At 46.1% G+C, this 26,701-nt stretch overlaps 1 protein-coding gene across 4 annotated transcripts in view; it reads right to left on the bottom strand.

Annotated features, from left to right (window-relative positions):
- Positions 1-26,701, bottom strand: part of LOC141273646 (PH and SEC7 domain-containing protein 1-like) — a 555,342-nt gene that overhangs the window by 446,244 nt on the left and 82,397 nt on the right. Inside the window, exon 1 of one of the 4 annotated variants that reach the window (XM_073685774.1) lies at positions 431-634. The exons of the other annotated variants lie outside the window; for them this stretch is intronic. The gene's annotated coding sequence lies outside the window, so the exon portion shown is untranslated. Of the gene's footprint in view, positions 1-430; positions 635-26,701 lie in introns of those variants that run through there. 4 annotated transcript variants of the gene reach the window in all.

Genomic DNA, 26,701 nt, shown 5'->3' with positions numbered 1-26,701 from the left:
GGCACATCCACGCAGACATTTCCTCACGTTTGTAAGTTTTTTACTGCTTGCTTCCCTGGTCACATATTTTTTCATGTATGATACTGTATCTGTGCGGTCAGTCCCAATTCTGTAACCCCAGTGGATGATTGGCCAAATAGAGAAGAAATGATAGAAATCAATATCTATGTTGGAGGAATAAGCTCAGCTTACTGTAGCTATCAGCTCACAATATTAATCAGGGTGAACGGCATAGAAAGGGTTAGCAGCAAACTGCATGAATAACCATGTGTACCAACATACAGAGGCGCTAATCTTGTAAGATTCCTCTCTAATTGGCTATGGCACAAGATTTCTTAGTCACCATTGCTCTATTTCCTTTCAAGCTATTGTATAAGGCAGCAAACATAGAAGCTAATTAGGCTCACCGGTTGCATAGTTCATTACTCACCGTTGCAGTCCTGAATGTCCCATTCTCTTGTTTCTTGCCTTTCAGCTACACAAGAAAGATATCTGCGGCTGATTGCAGACGCTGGACCTGCAAACAGTATTCATTCTCTCCGTTCAGCAGTTATATTGCTGTTGGAGTTCAGCAACAGCCTTCCACTGCAGGATTAATCCCAATCTTTCCTCGCTCCCTCATCCATTGTCATTCAAAGCCAGGATGGCACTAACAGCCAATCCGCTCCTGCTCGTCATACGGAGAGCCTGCCTCGTCATTTAATTCTCTAGGTGGCAGATGGAAGAAGTGCTTTTGTCCTGGTGGCTGATGGCAAGGTCATAAACAAGTTACCATTAGCCCTTCATTGAAAATGTGAAGTGCAACACCTAATGTGCAGGTGAAGTCATCCGCCATCATGGAAAAGCAGCAATTTTTATTTGAATATGCACTTTTTTTTTTAATTGAGAAAAGAATCTGAACAGTCAAATTAACAGAAAACTCAATGATGAAGTATTTATCTGCTATAATTACGAATAGATTGCATATGTCTTCACAAAGGTGTCAGACGGGCCGCATTTGGATAAAGCCTGTCTGGAGCTTGTTGCAGCAGATATGGGCCGGACCAGGATCTATTGAGACATCCCGTCATAAAGTTCATTAGTAAAGGGATTATTTCATCAACCATATTTATCACCTATCCATAGGAATATGATAGATGTACTATTGCGGAGTCCGCCACCGATCACAAGAACAGGGGTTACAAAGTCACTTGTGTGAATGGAGCAATAGTGAGCATACGCGACCACTGCTTTATTCACTGTCGCAGGAATTCTCAAACTTTTTCTACTGGGAGCTATCAGAAAGTCAAAGAAAATGCCAAGACCTCACCATCTGTAGTGGAAGTCCATATTAAAAAGTCCCTATAAATATTTATATTTTATCCATACTAAAAAATCCCTGTTAATATTACTATTTTGTCTCATAAATATTAATAATAATAATACAATAATTACAAAACAAGTCAATTATGTTGCTAAATTAAAAAAACACTCCTCCCATCAAAATTTTTTATCCTCTTAATATATAGCAGTCATCATATTATATAGCTGTCACGCCAGGTGTGGGAAAGACTTAGTGCAACACAGAGGGAAGAGGGAAAGGGAGCCCAGACACTAGGGAAAGAGGGAAGTGGAGACCTCCTAGTCTGGTCTAGTGTCACCCTGTCTCAACTACCGTCCCTATATAGCCTCTTCAGCAATCGCTGCATGCGTGCCTCGCCCTGTCTTTCACTGGCATATGGCTAAGGCTAGGGATGGGAGGAGATGAGCACTAGTCGATCTCTACTAAACTCTATAGACAACAAGGGTAGACAAACAGGGGGAGAATGCTTAGCTTTAGATGACTCCAGACAAATGTGAACTCAGCCTCAAGCTCCAGAGACGACGAAGTACTGCTCTTGCTAAGCATTCACAAGTAGAAATTAATATAGCCGGCACCTACCTCTAAAACACACCAGGTATATATACACCCAGGCCAGGGAGCTAATTGCAAGAGGGAGGTAGCCGGTAGGTCCTAGAGACAGCCTCTCATCTAAGAAGATGTCTGTAATGCCAAACGTAGAGATCTCCTGCAACCAACTGCAGGACGACTGTCTGTCACCTCTGATACACCCGTGACAGTACTCCCCCTCTACGAGTGGCCTCCGGACACTCAGGACCAGGTTTCTCAGGAAAAGAGGTGTGGAATGAGCAAACCAATCTGGGAGCGTTCACCTCTGACACTGAAACCCACATCCTCTCCTCTGGACCATAGCCTTTCCAGTGCACCAAGTATTGTAGAGAATGACGTTGGAGACAAGAATCTACAATCCTCAAAATCTGGAACTCCATATTACCATCAACCATTACTGGGTGGGGTGGTAGAGTTGAGGGCTCAAGAGGTTCCACATACTTTTTGCATAAGGACCTGTGGAACACATTGTGGACCATAAGGTCCTGAGGAAGTTCAAGACGAAACACTGCTGGGTTAATGACGGCGGTTATTTTATAGGGACCAATAAACCTAGGTCCCAGCTTCCAAGAAGGAACTTTCAATCTTATATTCCTAGTAGACAACCACACAAAGTCATTCACATTCAGGTCCGGACCTGGCAAGCGTTTTCTGTCAGCCATACATTTATACCTGTCTACCATGATCTTTAAATTACTCAGAACACCCTGCCATACCGAGGATAGCGACGAAGCAAACCGTTCCTCCTTAGGAACTCCTGAAGCTCCTCCCCCACTAAAGGTACCAAACTGTAGGTGATAACCGTATCCACCTGCCAGTGGATTCTTGCCGGTGATTATTAATGGCAAATTCTGCGAGCGGTAAGTAGGATGCTCAATCTTCCTGATTTTCGGAAACGAAACACTTGAGCTAGGTCTCCAAGTTCTGATTGACACACTCGGTCTGACCATTCGACTGAGGGTGGAAAGCAGAGGAAAAGGACAGCTGCATCCCCAGTCGAGAACAGAATGCCTTCCAGAACTTGGAAACAAGCTGGGTCCCCCGATCTGACACCACATCGGAGGGAACCCCGTGAAGCTTCACAATCTCATTTATGAACACCTGAGCAAGTGTCTTGGCATTTAGAAGTGCAGGCAATGCGACGAAGTGAACCATTTTACTGAACTTATCTACTACCACCAAAACCACCGTTTTGCCTGCAGAAACCAGTAGGTCAGTAATAAAATCCATGGAGAAGTGTGTCCAAGGCCTACTAGGGATAGGTAGCGGAAGAAGAGTACCAGACGGACGGGTATGTGAAACCTAAGAACGCGCGCAAATACTGCAAGCAGCTACATGTTCAATCACATCCCGATGCAACCCCGGCCACCAAAAACTATGAGAAAGGAGGTCCGTTGTTGCCTTACCACCTGGATGCCCAGCAAGCACAGAGTTATGATGTTCTTTAATTACTTTGCGGCACAGATCAAATGGTACAAATAACCTTCCTGAAGGTCAGGGGGCAGGGGCGTCCCCCTGTGCCTCCAACACCTCACCCTCAAGATCAGGATAAAGTGCCGAAATGACTACCCTTTTCTGTAATATCGGGGTAGGGTTCTCATGGTCACCACCACCAGGGAAGCTCCAGGACAAAGCATCAGCCTTGACATTTTTGACCCCTGGACAAAAAGTGACAACAAAATTGAACCTAGTAAAAAACAGGGACCATCTGCCTTGCCTAGGGTTGAGACGTTTAGCTGACTGTAGATATGACAGGTTTTTATGGTTAGTAATAACAGTAATAGAAGGGACAGCCCCCTCCAACCAATGTTGCCATTCCTCGAACACCAATTTTATCGCCAAAAGTTCCCTATTACCCACGTCATAATTTCTCTTAGCTGGAGACAATTTTTTAGAAAAGAAGGCGCATGTACGCCATTTACCAGGAGACGAACCCTGAGACAACACAGCTCCAACCCCGACATCCGACGCATCAACCTGCATAATAAAGGGTTGAAAAACATCGGGTTGACTGAGTATAGGTGCAGTGGCAAAATGATTATTTAAGGAAGAAAAATCAAGGAGGGAAGCATCCGACCATTTGGAAAAATCAGACCCCTTTTTAGTCATGTCAGTAAGGGGTTTCACAATAACAGAGTAATTTTGGATGAATTTCCGATAAAAATTAGTAAAGCCCAGAAAACGTTGTAGAGCCTTCAGGTTCTCGGGACATTCCCAGTCAAGGACTGCACGGATCTTCTCCGGATCCATCCAAAAACCCAAGGATGACAACAAGTACCCCAAAAACTGCACCTCCTGAACAGCGAAAACACATTTTTCTAGTTTGGCATAAAGTTTGTTATCCCTTAATATCTGGAGCACCTGCTTAACATGCCCTCGATGAGTCTCAAAATCAGGTGAGTAAACCAAAATATTGTCCAGATAGACCACCACAAACCTCCCCACCAAATGATGGAAAAGATCATTGATGAAATGCTGGAATACCGCAGGTGCATTGGTCAAACCAGAAGGCATAACCAGACTCTCGAAATGTCCTTCCGGGGTATTGAACGCTGTTTTCCATTCATCCCCTTCTCTGATTCTAACAAGGTTGTAGGCTCCCCTTAAATCCAACTTGGAGAATACCTTAGCTCCCACAACCTGGCTGAACAAATCAGGAATCAGAGGAAGAGGGTATGGATCACGGATAGTAATTTGATTTAATTCCCGGAAATCTAAATAGACTTTCCACAATGAAATCCTTCATGGTTTGTCTCTCAGGGCCAGAAAGATTATACAGTCTAGACTTCGGTAGTTTAGCTCCGGGGGTCAGGTTAATAGAACAGTCATAAGCACGATGAGGAGGGAAATCCTGACACCCCCTCTCAGAAAAAACTTCCTCAAAACCAGACAGAAAAGCAGGTAAAATTTTCATAGAGACAGTAGCAAGGGAAATTTCTAAACAGTTCTCATGGCAGTAATCTCCCCATTCAATAATTTCCCCGGTTTGCCAATCCACCAGCGGATTATGTTTAACAAGCCAAGGTATACCCAAGACAAATTGGTGTGGAAAGATTGTCCAGAACATAGCAAGGAATGATTTCACAATGAACTGACCTCACCCTCAGTTTTACATTATGTACAATCTGAGTAAATGCTTTCTGTGCAAGTGACACCGAGTCAATGGCAAAGATGGAAATAGGTTCATCTAAAGTACAGCAAGCAAGACCATGAGTTTTCACAAACTTAGCATCAACCATGCTGACTCCGGCTCCATCAACAAACACAGAAACTTTCTCGTTTTTTCTCTCTAGCACCACCTCAGCTGTCAGGACAAAGTGGGAACTGCAGTTTGGCCACAAATGAAAGCCTTGTTTATCCAACTCTAGACTACCACGAGTTAATCGAGTCTTCATTTGTTTAGGAATTGAAGGACAGGTCCCTATAAAATGTCCTTTTTTCCCACAAAAAAAAACATACGCTTTTTTTCTTGCAAATCCCTGGGCAGATGTATGATGTAGAGTCATCCCCTAACTGCATGGGTTCCTCCATCTCCCCCACTACTGGTTCACTCCCAGACCGTTCCCCTGGCAGAAGTACACAACCCCGACAAGAAGACCCCGGAGAAGTTGGCCTCACCCATCTGTCCCGAAGGCGTCTATCAAGACGTTTGGCCAAAGACAGGGCAGCCTCCAAGGACTGAGGGGTTTCATATACTGCCAAGGCATCTTTCAACCTTTCAGTAAGCCCCTCACAAAATTGACTTCTATGGGCTGAGTCATTCCATTTGGAATCCGTTGCCCATCTACGGAATTCCGAGCTGTACGTCTCCACTGACCGATTCCCCTGCTGAAGGCGATGTAGCCTAGACTCAGCCAAGGCGACTCGGTCAGGTTCATCATAGATGAGGGCCAGAGCTCCGAAAAACCCCTCCACAGACTGAAGACAAACCGAGTCCTGCGGTAATGAAAACGACCATGACTGAGGATCTCCCTGCAATAGCGAGATCACAATACCAACCCATTGCTCCTCATTACTGGAATTACTGGAAGAGTAAGGACGAAGTTTGAAATACAATTTGCATGCCTCCTTAAATACAAAAAACTTGTCCCTACCTCCTGAAAGCCTGTCTGGGAGGGCAACCTTGGGTTCAGACTGGACAGGCTTACCGGCTGAGACTTCCACATTGACGACATGCAAATGCTGATGCTGTTGCTGTACCTCACTGCGGAGGTCATTCACCTACAGAGACAGCCTGGGCAGCCGCTCTGCAAGCTCTGCAACTGAACCCATACCAAGGGAGAAAGGAAAAAAAAGGTGCACACCCAAAAACACACAGAAAAAAACGTTTCAAAACGTGCTCGGCCAGCTATAAAGTCACGCCAAGTGTGGGAAAGACTTAGTGCAACCCAGAGGGAAGAGGGAAAGGGAGCCCAGAGAGAAAGTGGAGACCTCCTAGTCTGGTCTAGTGTCACCCTGTCTCAACTACCGTCCCTATATTGCCTCTTCAGCAATGGCCGCACGCGTGGCTCGCCCTATTTTTCCCTGGCGTATAGCTAAGGCTAGGGATGGGAGGAGATGAGCACTAGTCAATCGCCACGAAACTGAGAGCCCATCTACGTACCACCCACAAGGGCTGCGTTGACTCCCAATCAGAAGTAATTTACAGGTATATATCCATATCCTAACATTTTCTCTATTGTCTTAACCACTTTTTACCTTACCTGTCCATTTTTCCTTCAGTCCACAAAGGTTTCCTGCCCGGATCCTGCCTCCATAACACCCATCCCCCACCACTAGGAAGGTAACTGTTTTTCCATCCACAGTTCCACAGGCAATTACTAGTGCACCTGAGGTTCTTATATTTTTTTCTTTTCTCTCTTCTCTTTTCTCCTCCAGGGGATGACCGCATTCTAAGTCATGAAATACCCATTGGAAAACTAAGGACCATTCTATATACTAAACCAAAAGCTACAAGGAAATCTTTTACTCCCCGCCTACTACGGTTTTCATCTTTTAAATCCCCCGATCTTATCCGCATGCCATCTTTTATCTCTAATAATTGTTTTAACGGAACCTATAAAATTGTTTGTTTTTAGTCACTACTGTACCATTCCAATTATTATTACCATTACCTTGGTTATTTAACTATCCCATTGATATAACCCCTTTAATTACCCTGTTGATATCACCCCTTTCCCTCCCTACTTCTCCAGCGCAAGTTGCTTATTTTATTAATTTTATATTTACTTGACAACCCGTGGTAGGTGTCCTTACTTGAAGAAGGAAACATCAGGGCGACCCATTAGCGCCACTACATACCATTTTTCCAATTTTAGTCATAAATGTTGTTTAGGGCACAAACTCTTGGTTCCTCTTTAAAACATGTCTAAAGGAAATCATGAAACTCAGTATGAAAAAAGGAGTGGAAAAATTAATCATGTTAAAAGATACAATACCTTTCAGCAAAAACAAGCCCTCATATGCCTAAATCGATCAAAAAAAGTTAAAAAGGAGGGGCTCTCAGAATGCAGTGTAGTGACATGTAAGAAAAAAAAAACACAAAACACAAAAAAACCTGCTGCATTCTCAAGTCCCAAAAAATATATGTGTAATTGGTTTATTTGTTACATGAACATTCTTTAAGTGTGGTGAGTCTGTAATTTTTGCCAGGGGTTGTTGTAAACAGCCTGTTAAATGCCATTAACTCCAACTTGCAGGCAGATGTTTTGGGCTAATTAGCTTTCATCAGTGCTAGATATTCACAAGGTTAGTATGTCTTCATCAACTGTCCCAGAATGATGATTCATCTCCTAATAGTGTGGATATGTGCCATGAGTGAGCATGTAAAACTGTCTAAAGAAAACCAGTTATTTATGTGTGAAGTACTTCCACTTATAATTTTACCATATTAAAAAAACTTGAACCATATAAAAAAAAATGCTTGATTTGCTGCGGGACTAGCAGGACGGATTTGAAAAGGAGACTAATTCTTATATTATTATTTCATACCATTCCTTGCCTCCAGTCCAGTTTAAAAAAATTATAATTTTATGATTATGATTTGTGTCTAAGGGATAATGTCTGTCCTTGTGGAGAATGACATGCCTGACATGCCAGTGTGAGGAGACTTATAGGCCATGCTATGCTCCGCTGGGAAATTAAATATGCAAAATTGTGTCTTCAGAGAGGAAGAGGACTTGAACTTCAGTGCCACCTATTGGAAGTATCAATCCTAAAAGTCAAGATCGACCCTTTAACAATCTTTACCATATGATTTGGAAGAAAAGCCAAATCAGAATCTCAATTTGCAGACATGTGTTTCGGGGTGTTGCCCCTCCTCAGTGCAAAGCATGAGATCAGATTTGGCTGTATAAGGGGCCTCTGACTGGAGTCTAAGGTGTAACGTATCTCCTAGCTAAAGACTTTTAGGATTGCTACTTCCAATATGTGGCACTATAGTTCACCTCCTCTTCCTAACTGAAGAGGAAATTTGCATATTTTGATTTGTGACCCATTGTGTCTGTTTAATGATACGTCACTTTATATTCTGTGCACTTTTTTCGATGTTGAGTCTATAGTAGGCAAAATGGCCAAAGGAGTTACATAAGATTAAAAGTAATTTCTATATCACTTTTGCAAAAAAATAAAACAAAGCCTCCAATTGTCGTTATTGTTTAGGGAAGAGCTTCATACTTGGTTATTTTAGTCCATTTTCTAGGCATTGTTAGATTTTGTTTGGGTTAGCAACAAGAGCAATGGTTACAGATTCTAATGTTGTGATCTTTCGTGAAATGCAAGAATCAATTTCAAACCCAAGGATAGGTGATGTGGAAGTGAGCGGCCAATGATGTCACATCTACAGATATCTGTAGACGTGGCGTCTTCCACTCATCTAGATTACTCCTTTGAGATTACATGTGATTAATTCTTAGGGTGCTTTCACATTTCACACTGCATTCAGGCACCAGCGTGCGTTGGTCCCGTCAGGGCTTACGTCCGAACTTTCACTCAAAACGGGATTCGGGCGTATGCGCTGACCTGGCCATAGAATATAATGGTGCACAGAGTGAACATGCGCTCTGACATGCATCATTTTCAGGCGTGTACGTCTACTGGAGGAGGACACTCAGATGTTTTAGACTGCATCTGGGTGTCCCCCTCCAGTAAGAGTATACGCCCGAAAATGATGCATGTCAGGGCTCTGCCGGCACCACCATAGTCTTTGACCCCCTCGAATCATGCGCCCAAATCCTGTTTTGCAGTCGGTTTGGATGTAAGCCCCGATGGGACTAACGACCGGGTGCCTGAACGCAGTGTGAACGCACCCTTACTGGCCTCTTTCAACATTTTCAGTGTGCTTGATCAGATTTTCATCAGGGCTTGGCGAGTGTGTCCATTTTTAACATCAATGTGTCAACAGTTTTTCTCATAAGCAAAAAAAAATTTGATGGAGGTTTCCAAAACTACTCCTAGCAAACATTCATTGAAAGTCGGACAGCACTAGGTTGGCATCAGTATGCTTTTTTTTTTTTATATTCACTGATTAATTCAGTTGAATGTGCGAGTTTTTCCGCAAAACAGACCAAAAACAGGATGTCTCTGTTTTTTTCTTATGAGGGCCATCGATCAGCAGAAAAAAACAAATAGCATCATAGAATATAACGTGGCATACTTATCAAGCTATGAGCCAGCATTCTGGTGTAATTTGCTGTAAAAAAAACCTGTCTTTCATGACTTGCAAAAAATAGAGAGAATCCAGCCATTCTTTGGATAAAAAAAATTGATGCAAAAACTTTTTTACAGATTTAGATAGAATATGGCATTCCCAGTACCGTCAATATAGGAGAGCTTATCCCACGCATTTCGAACTAAAACATAGTCATCATCCAAAAGTAAGGACTATGTTTTAGTTTGAAATGTGTAGGTTAAGCTCTCATATTTTTATGTCCTGTTTTATCTAAATCTATAAAAAAAAATGTTTGCATAGATTTTTTTATCTGAAGAACGGCTGGATTCTCTCTATTATTCACTCATTTGTTACCACCTTGCAGGAGTGGTTTTATCCAAGCCAAGGATCGCTGGCAACTTCATTATGAGTGCGTTGGATTACAATTTTTTCCTTTGTATTTTCATGACTTGCACCATATTTGTTCTATGTTTTAGACACTTTTTACTACGTATATGACTATCAGTTGTGACCTGTCTGAAAAGGGGGTGGCTTATAGGGAAAGTGTCTTGGCATGATGTGCAATACAATGTACCTAAAAATGTGCCAAAATTGTGGTGCCCATTTCTGGTACAAAGTAAGCCAACTAATAGATGATGATTAATTTAGACTAAACTGTCTTAGGCTATGTGCGTTTTTGCAACATTTTTTTCTTTGCGGAAATGGGCCAAAAACACTAGGTAATCCGTGTGCCAGCTAATGCAATGACAATCCTGAAGTGCTGTGCACATATCAGGAATTTTCCTGTCAGGATTGTCATTGCGTTTAAATCTGCAGCATGACAATTCTTTGTGTGTTTCTGCAGCGTTTTTAACCCATTGACTTCAATTGAGTCAGTCAAATCTGCAGCAAAAACACAGGTATAAAAATAATTGCAGATTTGCTGCAGATGTTAGCTGCGTATTTGACTGACTCAATTCAAGTCAATGAGTCAAAAACGCAGCAAAAACGCACAAAGAATTGCCCGTGGAAGGTTACTCCTCCCATCAGCCTACGGCCGCTCCCGCTGATAACACACAGCAGCTAGCCAAACAGCTGTGAGCTGTTATTAATAGCCAAGGAACATGTTGACCTAATGGCCCCTTTCTAGGCTAAAAATAGCAGCTCTCAGCTGCCCCTGAAATGACATGAATGGGAATTAGGGTTAATGGGATTACGGTTTATGCGATTAGGTGTTGCTGACACCAAGCCCTTTGTTTAGTGATGAAGAGGTGTCAACCAGACACCCTCATTACTAAACCTGTAAGTAAAGAGTTAAATAAACACACACACTGAGAGTAAAACACTTTATTTGAAATACAACAGACACATTCTTTAATCATTTAAATGAACCAATATACTCACCCAAGGTCTGATGGCAATCCAAGGTTAAAGCGATGTCCCACGTTTCTTTTTTCAAATATCTTTATTTAGCTAAAAAAAACATTCATTGCTGTACAAAAACACATAAAAAATGCATCAATAAAACGCATCAAATATGCATAAAAATGCATCAAAAATGCACCAAAATCGCGACAAAATGTGCGTTTTTGCCGCATCATTTTTGCTGCCAAAAGATACAGAAGCCTTGCAAAAATTTCTGCAATCAAATCCTGAACGTGCGCACATACCCTTAAAATTAGACTGATTTTTAAAAAAGCATGATAAATATGGAGCATTATAAGGCTGTGTAGTCTAGTTTTGCATAGTCTAAGAATTTGATAGTTTTGATACATTTTCCCCCCATCTGACACTATGGTGAGGAGGAATTTGTATAGCTGTTATAAAATATTTACTCTCTAATCTAAACACAGTTGATTATTGTATCAGACGGGAAAGAGGAGATATTACCTTATACTGAAGATACATCAGAACCATTACGACATCTTACAACAACATTTACACCTATGTTTAGTAAATGACACATTAAACTTTTGGATCTTTCAAAAAAAAATTTAGCAAACAATGGCACTCCTCATTTACAAAAATGGGCACAGAAATGTTCAAGGGGTACAACACATTCTTCTTTCTGCAAAGTTAAATTTATGTTCTCAAATTCATAGCTGTGTTTGAACCATCTTCAAAGTCTAGGGAGCTGCCTCCTCATTCATATTATACAGTATACAGTGGTATTTCATGGGTAACAGAGTGATCTGGTAAGATACTAAGTTCAATTGTAGTGTGGGATATTTAAGATCTTTGTGCCCCCACACAATATGGATCTGTGTTTCACTCATATATACAGTAGTTAAGCAAGTTGAAGATTAAATGATCTCAAGGCCTAAAGTTAAAAATGACACATTTCCTTTCTATTTTAGGCAACAAAAAGGTTTTGGGGGTTCTTCTAAGCAGCTACCTAACATCTTGAAAACTAAAATAGTGGAGACCCACACAGCCTTTTCCTCAGTTAGAAATGTAATTAAGAAATGGCAATTAACCGAAACAGTGGAGGTCAAGATAAGGTCTGGAACACCAAGCAAAATTTCAGTGAGAGCTGCTCCTAGGATTTCTAGAGATGAAAATCATAGCCCCCGCTTGACTGCAAAAGACCTTCAGAAAGCTTTAGCAGACTCTGGAGTTGTGGTACATAGTTCTACTGTTCAGATACACCTGCACAAATATGGCATTCATGAAAGAGTCAACAGAAGAAAACCTGCGTCCTCACCATTAAAGGGAATCTGTCACCCCCTGGGACTTATCTGACCTCTAATATGGGCATACAGGTGATAGAAATGTAAATCTATACCTACCTGTATGCCTCATATTAGAGGTCTTGTTGCTGTGAAATGTCTTTTTAATCTTTGAATTTCCGAAGCGTGCAGGGCCGGGAAGAAATCTCTGCCTCCTGTGGTAATTATAATGTTTCCCCATCCCCTGCATGTCACAGTGCCCTGTGACGTGCAGTTACCGCGGCCAGATCCCTGATAGGAACATCATTGAAAATCTGTAGCAAGAACCTCAAAATAGCAGTGCATGCAAGACGACCCAGGAATCTCAGAGAACTGGAAGAATTTTCTAAAGAAGAATGGGTGAAATCCCTCAAACAAGAATTGAAAGACTCTTGTCTGGCTACAAAAAGCGTTTACAAGCTGTGATACTTTCAACAGGAAGTGCTACTAAGTAATAACCATGGAGGGTGCCCAAACTTTTGCATTGGCCCATTTTCCTTTTTATAATTTTTAAAATATAAAAATGAAAATATAAAATACAAAGGAAATGTGCCTAAAATATAAAGGAAATGTGTCATCTTTAACTTTAGGCCTTTTAGAGATAATTTCATCTTCAACTTACTTAAAGTGAACCTGTCATGTCCTATCTACTATGTAAACTGCCCCCATTGCGTTGTTAGTGATGCAATGTGCATTACTAGCATGGATTTTTCATTAAAATCGGTGCTTATATCATGAGTATATAGCATTTTCTAAACATATTATACCTGCTCGTTCAGTCATAGGGGTGTGATCCTCGCATTCATTTAGGGCTGGCACTGCCCACACATTTGAATTCTGCTCCCGGCTCTCGCTGAAGTATGGGGCGCTTGCGCAGTATGACATGGCGAGCTGTGACGTGTGGCTCCCCGCGTGTGCGCAGTGAGGCAGTGTTGCCATGACGACCCGATGTGCATGACCAAACTATCTTCTCACTGTGCAGCACTCACAGCCTGTATAGCACAGGAATGGTGCTGCATTTCTGTGCTATACAGGCGATCAGAATAAAAAAGTGAAAGTCCCAGAGTGGGACACAGAATAATAGTCCACAAAGTGTTAAAAAGTGAAAAAAAAAAAAAAATGGAAAAATATAAAAAAAAAATAATAATAATAATATATTGTACCCATCAATAAATATTATTATGAAAAAAAACAATAAGAAATAAATAAAAGTGCACATATTTGGTATCACCGCGTCCGGAACGACCTGACCTATAAAACTGTCCCACTAGTTAACCCTTTTAGTGAACACAGTAAAAAAAATAAAATAAAAAACGAAGCAAAAAACAATGATTTATCATCATACCGCCAAACAAAAAATGAAATAACACGAGATCAAAAAGACGAATATGAATAAAAATGATACCGCTGAAAACTTCATCTTGTCCCACAAAAAACAAGCTGCCATACAGGTCCATCAGCTGAGAAATAAAAAAGTTATAGCTCTCAGAATAAAGCGATGCAAAAAAATATTTTTTTCTATAAAATAGCTTTTATTGTGTAAAAGCGCCAAAACATAGAAAAACAATATAAATGTGGTACCACTGTAAACGTACTGACCCAAAGAATAAGGCTGCCTTATCAATTTTACCACACGTGGAACAGCATAAAAAAAAAAAAACATAAAAAAAATTCTGGAATTGCTGTTTTTTGTTTATTCTGCCTCCCAAAAATTGGAATAGAAAGCGATCAAAAAATGTCAAGTGCCTGAAAATGGCACCAATAAAAACGTCAAGTCATCCCACAAAAAACAAGCCATCATATGACTCTGTCGGCCAAAATATGGAAAAATTATAGCTCTCAAAATATGGCGATGCAAAAACTAGATTTTGCAAAAAAAATTAGTCTTTTAGTGTGTGACAGCTGTCAATCATAAAAACCCGATATGATTCTGGTATCGCTGACCCGAAGAATAAAGTCGTCTAATCACTTATACCGCACGAGGAACGGCACAAAAAATAAACTCTAGGGTTAGGGTTAGGGTTGGGCTAGGGATTTTTTTCAAAAGAAAAAAAAAAAAAGATGACGATATGGCGACTAGTGTTGAGCGCAAGTGCTCGCTACTTGAGTTTGCATCGGGTGCTCGGGTATGCACTGAGTATTGCGGGTGCTCAAGTGACATGCTCGAGTCTCAGCCCCATATGCTTTGTGGCCAAAAAAACTTTGCGGGGATTGCCTGCCATGCACGAGCGATCCTCGCATGGTTTTTTGGGGGTGTCTAATAACGATGAAACATGCGAGCGGGGACTCGAGCATGTCACTCGAGCACCCGTGATACATGGTGCATACCCGTGTACCTGATGCAAACTCAAGTAGCGAGCACTTGCGCTCAACACTAATGACAACTAATTCAATATGATGACCTAATGTTATCAAATTCTGTGTCGTACCTCTGGATTCAAAATGTTCACTATACCCCTTGATAAAATCCTTGAGGGGTGTAGTTTCCAAAATGGGGTCACTTGTGGGGGGGGGTTCCACTGTTTAGGCACATCAGGAGCTCTCCAAACGCGACATGGTATCCGCTCTCAATTCCAGCCAATTTTGCGTTCAAAAAGTCACACAATGCTCCTTCCATTCTGAACTCTGCCGTGCGTCCAAACACTGTACTTTCCCCACATATGGGGTATTTGCGTACTCAGGAGACATTGCACAACAGTTTTTGGGGTCCCTTTTCTCCTCTTACCCTTGTGAAAATAAAAAAATTGGGGCTAAAATGTTATAAACTTCTGCAAAGCACTTGGGGGTTCAGGGTGCTCAACACACATCTAGATAAGTTCCCTGAGGGGTCTAGTTTCCAAAATGGTGTCACTTGTGGGGTTTTCCCACTGTTTAGACACATCAGGGGCACATCCGCTAAGTATTCAAGTAAATTTTACATTCAAAAAGTCAAATTGCGCTCCTTCCCTTCCGAACCCTGCCGTGAGCCAAAATAGTGGTTTTCCCCCATATATGGGGTATCTGCTTACTCAGGAGAAAATGCACAACAAACTGCATGGTGCAATTTCTTCTGTTACCCTTATGAAAATGCAAAATTGCGGGCTGAAAAACATTTTTGTGGGAAAAATGTGAACATTTTATTTTTACGGCTCAATGTTCTAAACTTCTGTGAAGCACCTGGGGGTTCAAGGTGCTCACCACACATCTAGATAAGTTTCCTGAGGGGTCTAGTTTCCAAAATGGTGTCACTTGTGCGGGATTCCACTGTTTGGGCACATCAGGGGCTCTCCAAACGCAACATGGCGTCCGCTAATTATTCAAGCAAATTTTACATTCAAAAGTCAAATGGTGCTCTTTCTCTTCCGAGCTCTGCCGTGCGCCCAAACAGTGGTTTTCCCCCTCATATGGAATATCGGCGTGCTCAGGAGGAATTGCACAACAAATTGCATGGTGCAATTTCTCCTGTTATCCTCATGAAAATGCAAAATTGGAGGCTGAAAAACATTTTTGTGGGAAAAATGTGAAAATTTTATTTTTACGGCTCAATGTTCTAAACTTCTGTGAAGCACCTGAGGGTTCAAGGTGCTCACCACACATCTAGATAGGTTCCCTGAGGGGTTTAGTTTCCATGATAATGCCCCGTCTCATGCTGCACATAACACATCAGCATCTCTGGCTGCTATGGGCATAAAAGGGGACAAACTTATGGTGTGGCACCCATGCTCCCCTGACCTTAACCCCATTGAGAACCTCTGGAGCATCATCAAAAGGAGTGTCTATGATGGCGGGAGGCAGTTCACATCTAAGCAACAGCTCTGGGAGGGTATTCTGTCCTCATGCAAAACAATTGAAGCAGAAACCATCCAAAACCTGACAAATTCAATGGACGAGAGAGTTCAGAAGCTCCTTTCGAACAAGGGGTCCTATGTGCAAATGTAACATCACCTAGAATAAAGTTTTGAGTTGAAAACTGTTTGATTTCAGTTTGTAATAACAGGCTAATGCTTAGAATTTCAAAAATGACCATTTTTTTGTTCTTTATTAAAATGAAAAGGTTGAAAACTCTGCTGTGCATAATAATTTGGAACATGCATTTTGAGTGCAGTTTGAGTTTTTTATTTTTTGAAAAATATACTGTTATCATAGGCAGTTTGTACAAAAAATTTTCAATTGTACTCTAATAGTTATTTGACTGGAAAATTACAATGACTGCAATTCATATAGGTAATTTGGGAAAATCTGAGAAAATATTATTTGCATAATAATTTGGAACACAGTGTAGTTATGTGCAGAATACATGTGCTTTTAATGCTCTTCCACAGCAAGAATACACAGCATCAAAATCTCACCAAAAACTCATTGTTGGAACTTCACCTTAGACAGGTCCTGTAAGTTAAAGCTATATTCCCACCCAGCCTCTGATATACACTGATTCGGGATATAAGCTAGATAACTTTCGCAGCTTATACACCGGCTGGGTCACTGAACATTGCGGTGGTCATCATTAAAATGCATACTCACACCCCTGGCTATGTGACAGAGTCCATAAAAAAAAACCTGTTTCCCTCTAATAAAAACCAGACACACAGACAGTGTAAGGCGGCTGTTAGAACCTTCCAGTTTGTTTTTTCCATCTTGTGTTTTGTGGTCACGTGACCATCTGCCTTTATATTCCAGCTCCGCCCTTCTGGCTGTGCTGGACTTCAGTGTTTGACTGTTTCTCTAGCCAGGTGCTTCGGTGCCTTTCTCTGTCAGTTCGCTTGGTCCTTCTGGGACCTCTAGTACCTTTTGTCAGTTTGTCTTTTTGTGTTCGGCAACAATTTCTCTGTTTAGGAGGTGTCCCATTTTTTGTCCCAGTCCTCAGTTCTTTTAGGGACCCCTCCCTTAATGCTATAGGTCTTCGTTCAGACTAGCCGAGGGCTAAGGCGGGTCTGTTCGCTAGGAACAGGCAGCCCGCTACATCGTAGGGATTCAGCTTAGTCTTACTATAGGGACAGCCTTCCCCTATTTTTCCTTAGTGCATGTTGCAGATAATAACAGCGGCGGTTTTCACACCGTGCAGTAACTGAGGCAGTGACCCAAGCAAGTCCCAGCCGGGTTAACATAAGTCCATAACAACGGTTGATATGGGCAACGGCCGCGCTGGGCTGCTCAGAGCCTGACAGGTGCAGAGCCTTCCCAGGCGTGGGTTCAGCTACACACAGGCCCGCCGAGTTTCCCTGCTATGCTCCTAGCAGGTCCCAACATTGAACAACACTAACCCTTAATGCAGGGTCTTTAAAGGACCTGTGGCAAGAGCCACTGGAAAACCCGGGTTGGAGGGAGGAGGCCACCCCACTGTCTTCCTGTAGCCTCTGCCGGGTTTTACTTAATCTGCCTTAGCCAGATAGCCTAACCAGACCATTGCTCACCTTCATTCCTGCATTGCAGCCGTAGCTGTGTCTGTGACTGCAATGCACTCCAACGGGTTTAATAGGTTTTTGTACACAATAGCCAAACACTCCTTCTCTACCACGCTATAGCTTTTCTCCGCCGGGGTAAGCTTTCTACTCAAGGAGGTGACCGGGTGCTCTTCACCATTCACTTTTTGTGACAATACCGCCCCCAGGCCTACCTCCGAGGCATTTGTTTGTACAATGAAGGTTTCCTTGAAGTTGGGGCTGATGAGGACCGGCTGTCCACACAGGGCCATCTTAATGGACTGAAAAGCATCTTCTGCCTGAGGGTTCCACCGAACCATTACAGATTTTTTTTTTCTTTCAAGAGATCAGTCAGGGCAGTCGTTCTCCCCGCGAAATTAGGTATAAACCGGCGGTAATACCCAAGGATGCCAAGCAACGCCCTCATCTGTTTTGTACTTGACGGTTTAGGTCAGTTTTTAATGGCCTCAACTTTATTGATTTGGGGCTTGGTAAGACGACATAGTGATATAGACCCACTGGAGTTATGAAGGTGGTCTTTTCCTTCGCCGATTTTGTGAGAGGTATCAGCCAATAACCCTTGGTGAGATCGAGCGTGGTAAAGTACTGGGCCTGCCCCAGACTCTCAATCAGCTCATCCACCCTGGGCATTGGATAAAGGTCCAACTTCGACACTTCATTTAATTTCCGGAAATCGTTACAAAAGCGTAACGATCCGTCTAGTTTCGGGATCAGTACGATGGGGCTAGCCCACTCACTCCGTGATTCCTCGATGACGCCTAACTGGAGCATTTGTTTTACCTCAGCGGTGATGGCTTGCCTCCGGGCTTCGGGTACCCGGCACGGTCTCATTCGTACCCTTACCCTAGGTTCGGTGACGTCATGTTGGAGAACCGTAGTCCTACGCGGTAGTTCTGAGAACACGTCGGTATTCTGCTGCACCAGCGAGCGAGCCTCCCGTCGCTGCTGTTTATTGACAGCATCACTTATCCTGACCTCTCCCCTGGACGCATCCCTGGCTGAAGGTAGAGATCTCTCTGGCAGCATGCCCGGAGTGGCGTCTCTAACTGAACACTCTCGAGCTTTCCAAGGTTTTAGCAGGTTTACATGATAAAGCTGCTCAGGTTTCCTCCTTCCGGGCTGATACACCCAGTAATTTACCCCCCCACACACCTTTTCTCGAACTTCATATGACCCTAGCCACTTGGCCATGAGCTTACTCTCGGCTGTGGGCACCAGTATTAACACCCGATCGCCCTTGTTAAAATACCTGACCTTGACTCTTTTATTATATGTACGCCTCTGTGCTGCCTGGGCATCTAACAGATGTTCTTTCATGATGGGCATGACCGCCGCAATCCGGTCCTGCGTAATAGCCACGTGTTCAATTATACTCCTATGTGGAGTTGGCTCTTGTTCCCACGTCTCTTTGGCTACATCCTAGGGTGTCTGCCGTACAGTAACTCAAAGGGAGAGAACCCTGTGGAAGTCAGGGGTACCTCATGGACGGCGAACATCAAATAGGGTAGCAACATGTCCCAATCCCTTCCGTCCTTAGAAACCACCTTTTTTAACATGGACTTGAGGGTTTTATTGAACCGTTCTACTAGCCTGTCGGTTTGAGGGTGGTACACCGAGGTGCGCAATTGTTTTATTTTTAGAAGTTTGCACAGTTTCCTCGTCACCTTGGACATAAAAGGGGTCCCTTGATCAGTTAGGATCTCCTTAGGTAGCCCAAAGCGACAGAACATGGCAAACAGCTCACGTGCAATCAGTTTCGCCGAGGTGTGGTGTAGTGGTATAGCCTCCGGGTACCGGGTGACATAGTCCACGACCACCAGTATATGTTGGTGGCCACGAGCAGATTTTACAATGGGCCCTACCAACAAGTCCATTGCAATCCGTTCAAAAGGTACCTCTATCACTGGCAGAGGTACCAATGGGCTACGGAAACTTGAGGTGGGTGTGGTCAGCTGACATTCGGGGCAGGATTTGCAGTACTTTTGGACCTCCGCGTAAATCCGAGGCAAAAAGAACTGCTGCAAGATACGCTGTTGCATCATTTTAACCCCTAAGTGTCCACCCAGCAGGTGTGTGTGTGCCATCTCCAGAACCGCCCGACGGTACGACTGAGGTACCACAAACTGTTCCACGACCTCGTCCCTGATTTTGTCTACCCTATAGAGCAACTCACCATTGACCAGAGTGCGTGGAAACACAGTATTTGCACCGGGCTGTTGAGCTACACCATTTACCTCTAACACACTTTCCCGCGCCCGAGTCAGGGTAGGATCCTGTAGCTCAGCTGTCCCAAACGTGCCCCGGGACACTTCCAGCTCGGGGATCGATGGGGTCTCCTCGACCTCTCCTGCCAGCACCTCTAGGGGAAACCTATCGGGGTCACACTCTGTCCCTAGGTTGGACACCCCTACGGCAGTTACCCCTGACTCGGGTTCTTTGGGTACAGCGCCCGTAATAAATTTTACTGGGGGGAGAGTGGTTTTTGTTTTTCCACAGAGTCCAGAAAAGGGGCAAGTTTCTTCCCAACACAGTCCCATAGGGAAGAGTTTTTAACACCCCCACCACATGTTCCGTGTCCCCACATGGCGTGGACAACACTACCTCCATGGTTGGGTATTCTCTGAGGTCCCCATGGATACACACAACCCCGACTGTCCGTCCACTAGGGTTGTCTCCTGCCACCAGCGACTCATGTACCAAAGTCACTAGGCTCCCCGAGTCTAAGAGGGCCTCCGTTGGGTACCCATTAACCAGTACCTGGAACAGTTGAGGTTCACTATCCGGGGGGTCGGCACTCGCAGTGCGTGTACAGTGAGACCCGGCGGTTATACCCGCAGTCCATGGGCTCTGTAGTCAGGGGGCAGTTAGCAACCACATGGCCCGGCCCCTGACACCGCCAGCACCTAATGGTGGAGGTACTGTTAGTTCTTGTGACCGTTTGGGAGGGAACTGGTCTCCTGCCACTCTCACTACGGGGTACCTCTTTAGCATGGGTACGGTGCTGACTGTCCTCAGCAGAGAGACGCGACCCCTTTCCCGGTTCCTGGGTTGGCAGGGTCCGGCGTGCCAGCCGCAAGGGGGCAGAGTCCCGTATAAAGTCCTGAGTGGCTGAGTACCGCTCGACCAGGCTGACCACCTGGTCGAGGGTGCCGGGGTCCCCTTGCCCCACCAATAGCGGCCGGAAAAGTCCTCACCAGCTGGTCGATCACCACCCTCTCCACCATCTGGGCTGCAGTCAAATTCTCAGGCTGGAGCCACTTCTTTACCAGCAGCAGAAGGTCATAAGCCTGAGAACGGGTGGGTCAGGTCTCCACAAAGGCCCATGAAAATACACGCTGAGCCCTCACGTATGTACTGACCCCCAGTCGGGTAAGGATCTCACCTTTGAGCCTCTGGTAGTCATGGGGGTCCTCCCTACTGAGGTCGAAGTAGGCCTTCTGGGCATCGCCGACCAAAAACGGAGCCAGCACTTCCGCCCACTGGCCAGCTGGTAGGTTTTCCCGCTCTGTTGTGCATTCATAGATGGTAAGAAAGGCTTCCACGTCATCCTCCGGTCCCATCTCCCTCAATGCTGAGCGAGCCTTGTCCCGGGCCTCTCGACGTTCCGGGGCTGGTGCCGTCGGCGTCTCCCGCAGAGCTGTGATTGCTGCATAATGAGCTCCTGCTGCTGCCGCTGCATGAGGATCAATTGCCTTAACAGCTCCTCCATTTTGTCCACGGGTTTGGGCTGAAAGGTGGCAGGCCGGATTGTGGTCATGCAGCTGCCGGTGGGGTATGCCTCAGTCACAATGCCCACATTCTCCACCAAGCTGTAAGGCAGCGGTGTTCACACCGTGCAGTAACTGAGGCAGTGTCCCAAGCAAGTCCAACATAAACAGCTTTTAATCAGCAACTCACGGGTAAAACAGAAAGTCCTTCGGTTCACAGCCGGGTTAACATAAGTCCATAACAACGGTTGCCGTGGGCAACGGCCGCGCCGGGCCTCTCAGAGTCTGACGGGTGCAGAGCCATCCCAGGTGTGGGTTCAGCTACACACAGGCCCGCCGAGCTTTACTTCTATGCTCCTAGCTGGTCCCAACACTGAACAACACTAACCCTTAATGCAGGGTCTTTAAAGGACCTGTGTTATAGAGCCACTGGAAAACCCGGGTTGGAAGGAGGAGGCTGCCCCACTGCCTTTCTGTAGCCTTCTCCAAGAAATGAAGGCCCTGCCGGGTTTTACTTAATCTGCCTTAGCCAGATAGCCTGACCAGCTCCATGCTCACCTTCATTCCTGCATTGCAGCCGCAGCTGTGTCTGTGACTGCAATGCACTCCAACGGGTTTAATAGGTCTCTGTACACATTCTGGGGGATATATAACGTCCCTCATGTACGATCCCAGTCACTGCCTCACAACAGACAGAAGGAAAAAGAGATATGTAGACCAAAGAAAGTGTCTGCATCATAGCTAGCTAGCAAGTAGGGTGAGTAGCTCTAGGTATCCTATCCCAGGGCTATAGCAAGGGACATAGAGGAGCAAAGCAGGAAGATTCAGCTAGTTCTACCATCCCATGGTATATCCACACTAAAGGACACCAGTCTACCTGCAAGACAGTATGCCAGTATTATTGAGAGATGATGAGGATCACCACTACAGAGCATTGGTAGTCTTGTGAGTGACGAGGGCATCTGCTTGATGGTGAAATTTAGTTGATATAAGGACAAAGTTTAGTCAAGCCACATGAAGTTGGTATTCTGATACCTGTGAATGAAGAGGTTTTCCACCACAGAGCAGGCAAGGATACTGGTGCCTGAATGTGAGAGACTAATATGGGGTAACTGTATGGTTAGGACAAAGAAGTCCACAAAGTTCCAAGAAGTGCTGTTGCAGTATATTGCTATAAAGAGAAGCGACCTGAGGAAGGACTGGCACAGAGACTGTGCCTTAGAAGCTGCTGAGACATCTGCATTTAGGTTGTGTAAAGTGTTGCAAGTGCAAGTTCACCTTTCATGTTTATTCCAATCATCTTCTGTTCTAGCTGTTGTATAATGTAAGAATGCATTGCATTAAAATTAGTCATTTGGTGTATGCATGGCATCGGATCACTACATAACATCATGTACTGAAATATTTTAGAAGTTTATCAAATGTATCCCTAAAATATCAAAAATAAGAAAAAAAAATGTGACTACAGATCGAGTTCTTACACGTGCTAACTCTTGGTCAGTGTATATGTAGCACCCTGAGGATTCGGCTGCTACAGGGGTATTGCACCTCAACCCAGAGGTGTGATATTCCACTCCCGGGTAAGGAAGGAGTGTGGAACTGAGCTCAGATAGACTGCATGCACTACATACATCCCATTCCAGAGGAGCAGGCCGACGGTACTCCCACTTAGAAATGTGCAGGTACAACCGAGCCTGTTCCTGGCTGGAGTGGGAGGGGGGTGGTACATCCCATGTAGTGTAGGGGCAGATAGGGGGAGCAGTCTGGGTAGTGATAGGAGCTCATTGGGTGCTGGTCACCTGAGCTCACACATAGAGGGATATATAAGGAGGGCACCAACTTAGATCAGGGTCAGACGCTGAGAACAAGTCAGTTGGAGAGGAGAGAGACCCTGAGTGAGAGAGGAGCAAAGAAGGAGTACCCAGAGGGGAAAACAGAAGGGACCCAAGAACCCAAATTAGAGCACCGGGTGAGGAGTCAGCAAAAGGGTACCGGAACCCAAGCTGTTGGGGGCAGAAAACACACCCCAGCCAGAGACCGGAGATCGTGGGCAGCGTTTGCCACGGTCACCCACCACATTCACCCCGAAGGCACACCACATGAAGGGTCAGGGAACCCAGGGCCAAGGGTGTCCCAACAGAAGGCCCGAGGGAGCTGGACCTAGGTGAATCACTGGTGGGGACGGCTGAAGAAAGGACAGAGGGAGAGCTCAGGGCCACGCTCCGGACTTGTTTGGGGGTTGGCCGGATCCAGGACCTGGTGGACGCAGCACGGCTCGGGTGGTCACTAACAGCTGGAGTGACCGAAACATCAGCAGTAAGTAAACTCCCTTAACTGCACAACCCGAGTCTGTCTTCATTGCCGGCTGCACCGCACCACCACAACCCCCATCCTCTGCGCCTGTCCCCTCTGAGGCTATACCCCTCCCGTTGGGGGTTATCCCACCAAGCTGCACATCCACCATCAGCCTCAGCGGACCCTGCTGCAGCGGCGGCCACAGTGACCGCATTACAACGGGTGGCGTAGTCGACACAAAAGAACTCTTATAACATCAGTAAGGACTGCCACATAACACATAGCTTGACGCCCTGGGCACGGGACCGGGTCTCAGCCGCTCGGAGACTACAACCCCCCATCTGATCCGGTGCCGGGTATTCCCCTCAAAAAGGAATATGTCCCAGGGGGCGCGTCAACTTTGGCGTAGTCGGCAGGATTACGTGCCCGCAACACCCGGGTACTGCGTGCCTGAAGAAAAGTGCAAGTTTACCTCAGAAAGAAGTCTCCCGCCGGTTCCGGAGGGTCCACGCCATCGGACTCCATCACCAGTCGTTTCCCGCCGATTGTCCGCCATTTCCAACTTGTTCCCGCCATCTGCAGAGTTTCCCGCCACTGGGCGACGCTTCCCGCCAAAACCGCAGATTTCCCGCCTTGGAAGAGCAGCGGACGCCATTATGGGCGTGCCAAAGGAGGGCAAGAGGCCACCTCCCATCGTGGGCCAGGACAGAAAATGGCGCCAAAAGTGGAAACCGCCCCCACCAACAGAGACTGTGATGCTGGAGGTGTCTGTCAGCGTGAAAGAACTCCCCCTGGAGCTGACAGTCACCGAGTTGCCCCGGGACCGCCCTCGAAGTGGGAGGAGACGAAAGAGAAGAGAAAAGATGGGTGTCGCTTGGAGCAGTCTAGAACGAGCGCACCCGGAGGCAAGGTGTCCAGAACGAGAGCACCCGGAGTCGAGGAGAGGAAGAATAGACCCGGGAATGGAGCGGCAGCAGCGCAGCACCGGCCCGCTGGCCAGGAGCCTGCAAAAGGAAGAAAGAGGAGAGCAGAGCAGCACCGACCCGATGGTCAGGAGCCTGCTGGAGTCAACAACCCCGCTAGGCTTAGCGGAGATCCTGGCGCAGCTTCCCCGAGATCGGGAGTGCGCGCGGAGTGCCCTGGAGGGCCTCGCGGGAAGGATGGCCCGAGTGCAGAGGGAGATCCTGGCGGAGTGGGGCCGGGAGATGGCCCAGCAAGCTGGAACCCGTCCACGGAACCCGCTCCCTTGGAAGAAGACACCGACTGCCTCTGCGGATGACGCGGGAGGACCCAAGGCCGGAGACGGCGCAGAAGAGGGAGCGAGACGCATGGCAGCAGGTAAGGGGGACGCCTATACCCCATACCGGAAGACCGCTTATCTGCCCCAGCTCCCCGTCGCAGAGCCCGAAGGTCCCCCGGCCGTACCCGAGACCGCCATGACACCGCCACCGACTAGGCCCCGACCGGAAGCCGCCGTCGCGACCCCGGTGACGTCACGCGTCGTGACCCGGAGCGTGGCGAAGGAAGAGGAGCCTCCGGCCTGGTCGCAGGGCCTAGCGTTTCCGGGCGCCGCATCCCCAGCAGAGCCATCTACCTCCGCGGAGCCTCCGGCCTGGTCGCAAGGCCAGGTAGCCCAGGGCGCCGCCGTGTTAACAGTTCCATTTACCTTCCAGATGCCCCCGGCCTGGCCGCAAGGCCTGGGTAACCTGGGCGCCCCCACCATCGCGCCCGCACCCGAAACACCAAGGGTGCCATCTCTGGGAGAGGACCCCTTCAGCCAGCTAGCGTGGCCGGACGGGCGGCCTTTCATCTGGCCCGAAGAATTCTTGGAACTGGAGCGACAAAAGAAGTTAGGTCCCCTGTGTGAGCCCCTGATTCCGGCTCCAAAGCCCGTGACTCGGGTCTCGCCTCCACTAGAAGAAGCCCAATTCGTGTGGGACCCCACGGGAGAAGATTTGATGGGGTTCACCGGAGAGACTCGGGCAGCTGCAGCTGAACGCACAGAGTGTTGCCGTCAACAGCTGGCAGAGTTTAAGAGAGAACGGGAGGAGAGACGGGTCAGAGAGCAATGGGCCCAGACCCGCAGCGCGGAGCAAAAGAGTCGGACCAGAAGGGACCCCTATGCAGCAAATCGTCCCCGTACCATCGGGACGGTAATAAAGTTTAATGCGCAGCATGGGTGGGGCTTCATAAAGGACCGGAACACCATGGGTGACGTCTTCGTTACCCGACGGGACGTCGAGTCCCACCTGCCAGAGGGTCACAAAGGCCGTGACCTCTACGTCGGTGACGAGGTAACGTTCACCCGGCACAAGTGTGCCAAGGGACCTTACGCCCTCCACGTGCATCGCCTGACAGAGGAGGAGTTGCGGTGTAGGGAGGAGGAGCCAGAAGACCCGGACGGGTTCAAGGCTAGAAGGTACTATGACTGAGATAGTACAAAGGACTGTATATAGTTACCTGTCGGGGTACCCAAGTAACCGTGGCTGCTTTAAAGTTTAGTCCCCGTTGGGACCAGTGAACAGTTTAACCCGTGTGTCCCCTACCCAAACCAGGCTGAGGACTGTGAGCAGCCATCCCTTTCCCTTTACCTGGCCGAGGACTGAGAGCGGCCAACTTTCAACTTTCCCTGTATATAGTTGCGCTTCCTAAAGCGCCCCCTACCGGTTTTATAGGAGAAACCATTTTTCTAAGAGACTGTCGCACTTTTCCCGGACACACGTTGCACAGTGTCCGGAGGAGGAACCTGAAACCAGAGACGACGAGAATGTTTATATGAAAAAGTTTTTATATATATAATGTTTTACATGTTTTATATGTTCATATAAAAATTTTGTATGTTTTGGTGTTTTGTCTTACAGCCCGAGGACGTGCTGTGATTTACCAGGGGGGAATGTAGCACCCTGAGGATTCGGCTGCTACAGGGGTATTGCACCTCAACCCAGAGGTGTGATATTCCACTCCCGGGTAAGGAAGGAGTGTGGAACTGAGCT

The sequence above is a fragment of the Phyllobates terribilis genome, unplaced genomic scaffold, assembly GCF_046119375.1.
Source record: "Phyllobates terribilis strain yellow unplaced genomic scaffold, ASM4611937v1 Scaffold_5__5_contigs__length_657084704, whole genome shotgun sequence".
Lineage (NCBI taxonomy): Eukaryota > Metazoa > Chordata > Amphibia > Anura > Dendrobatidae > Phyllobates > Phyllobates terribilis.
The sequence above is the reverse complement of the archived record's forward strand: the minus strand, read 5'-3'. Positions and strand labels throughout refer to the sequence as shown.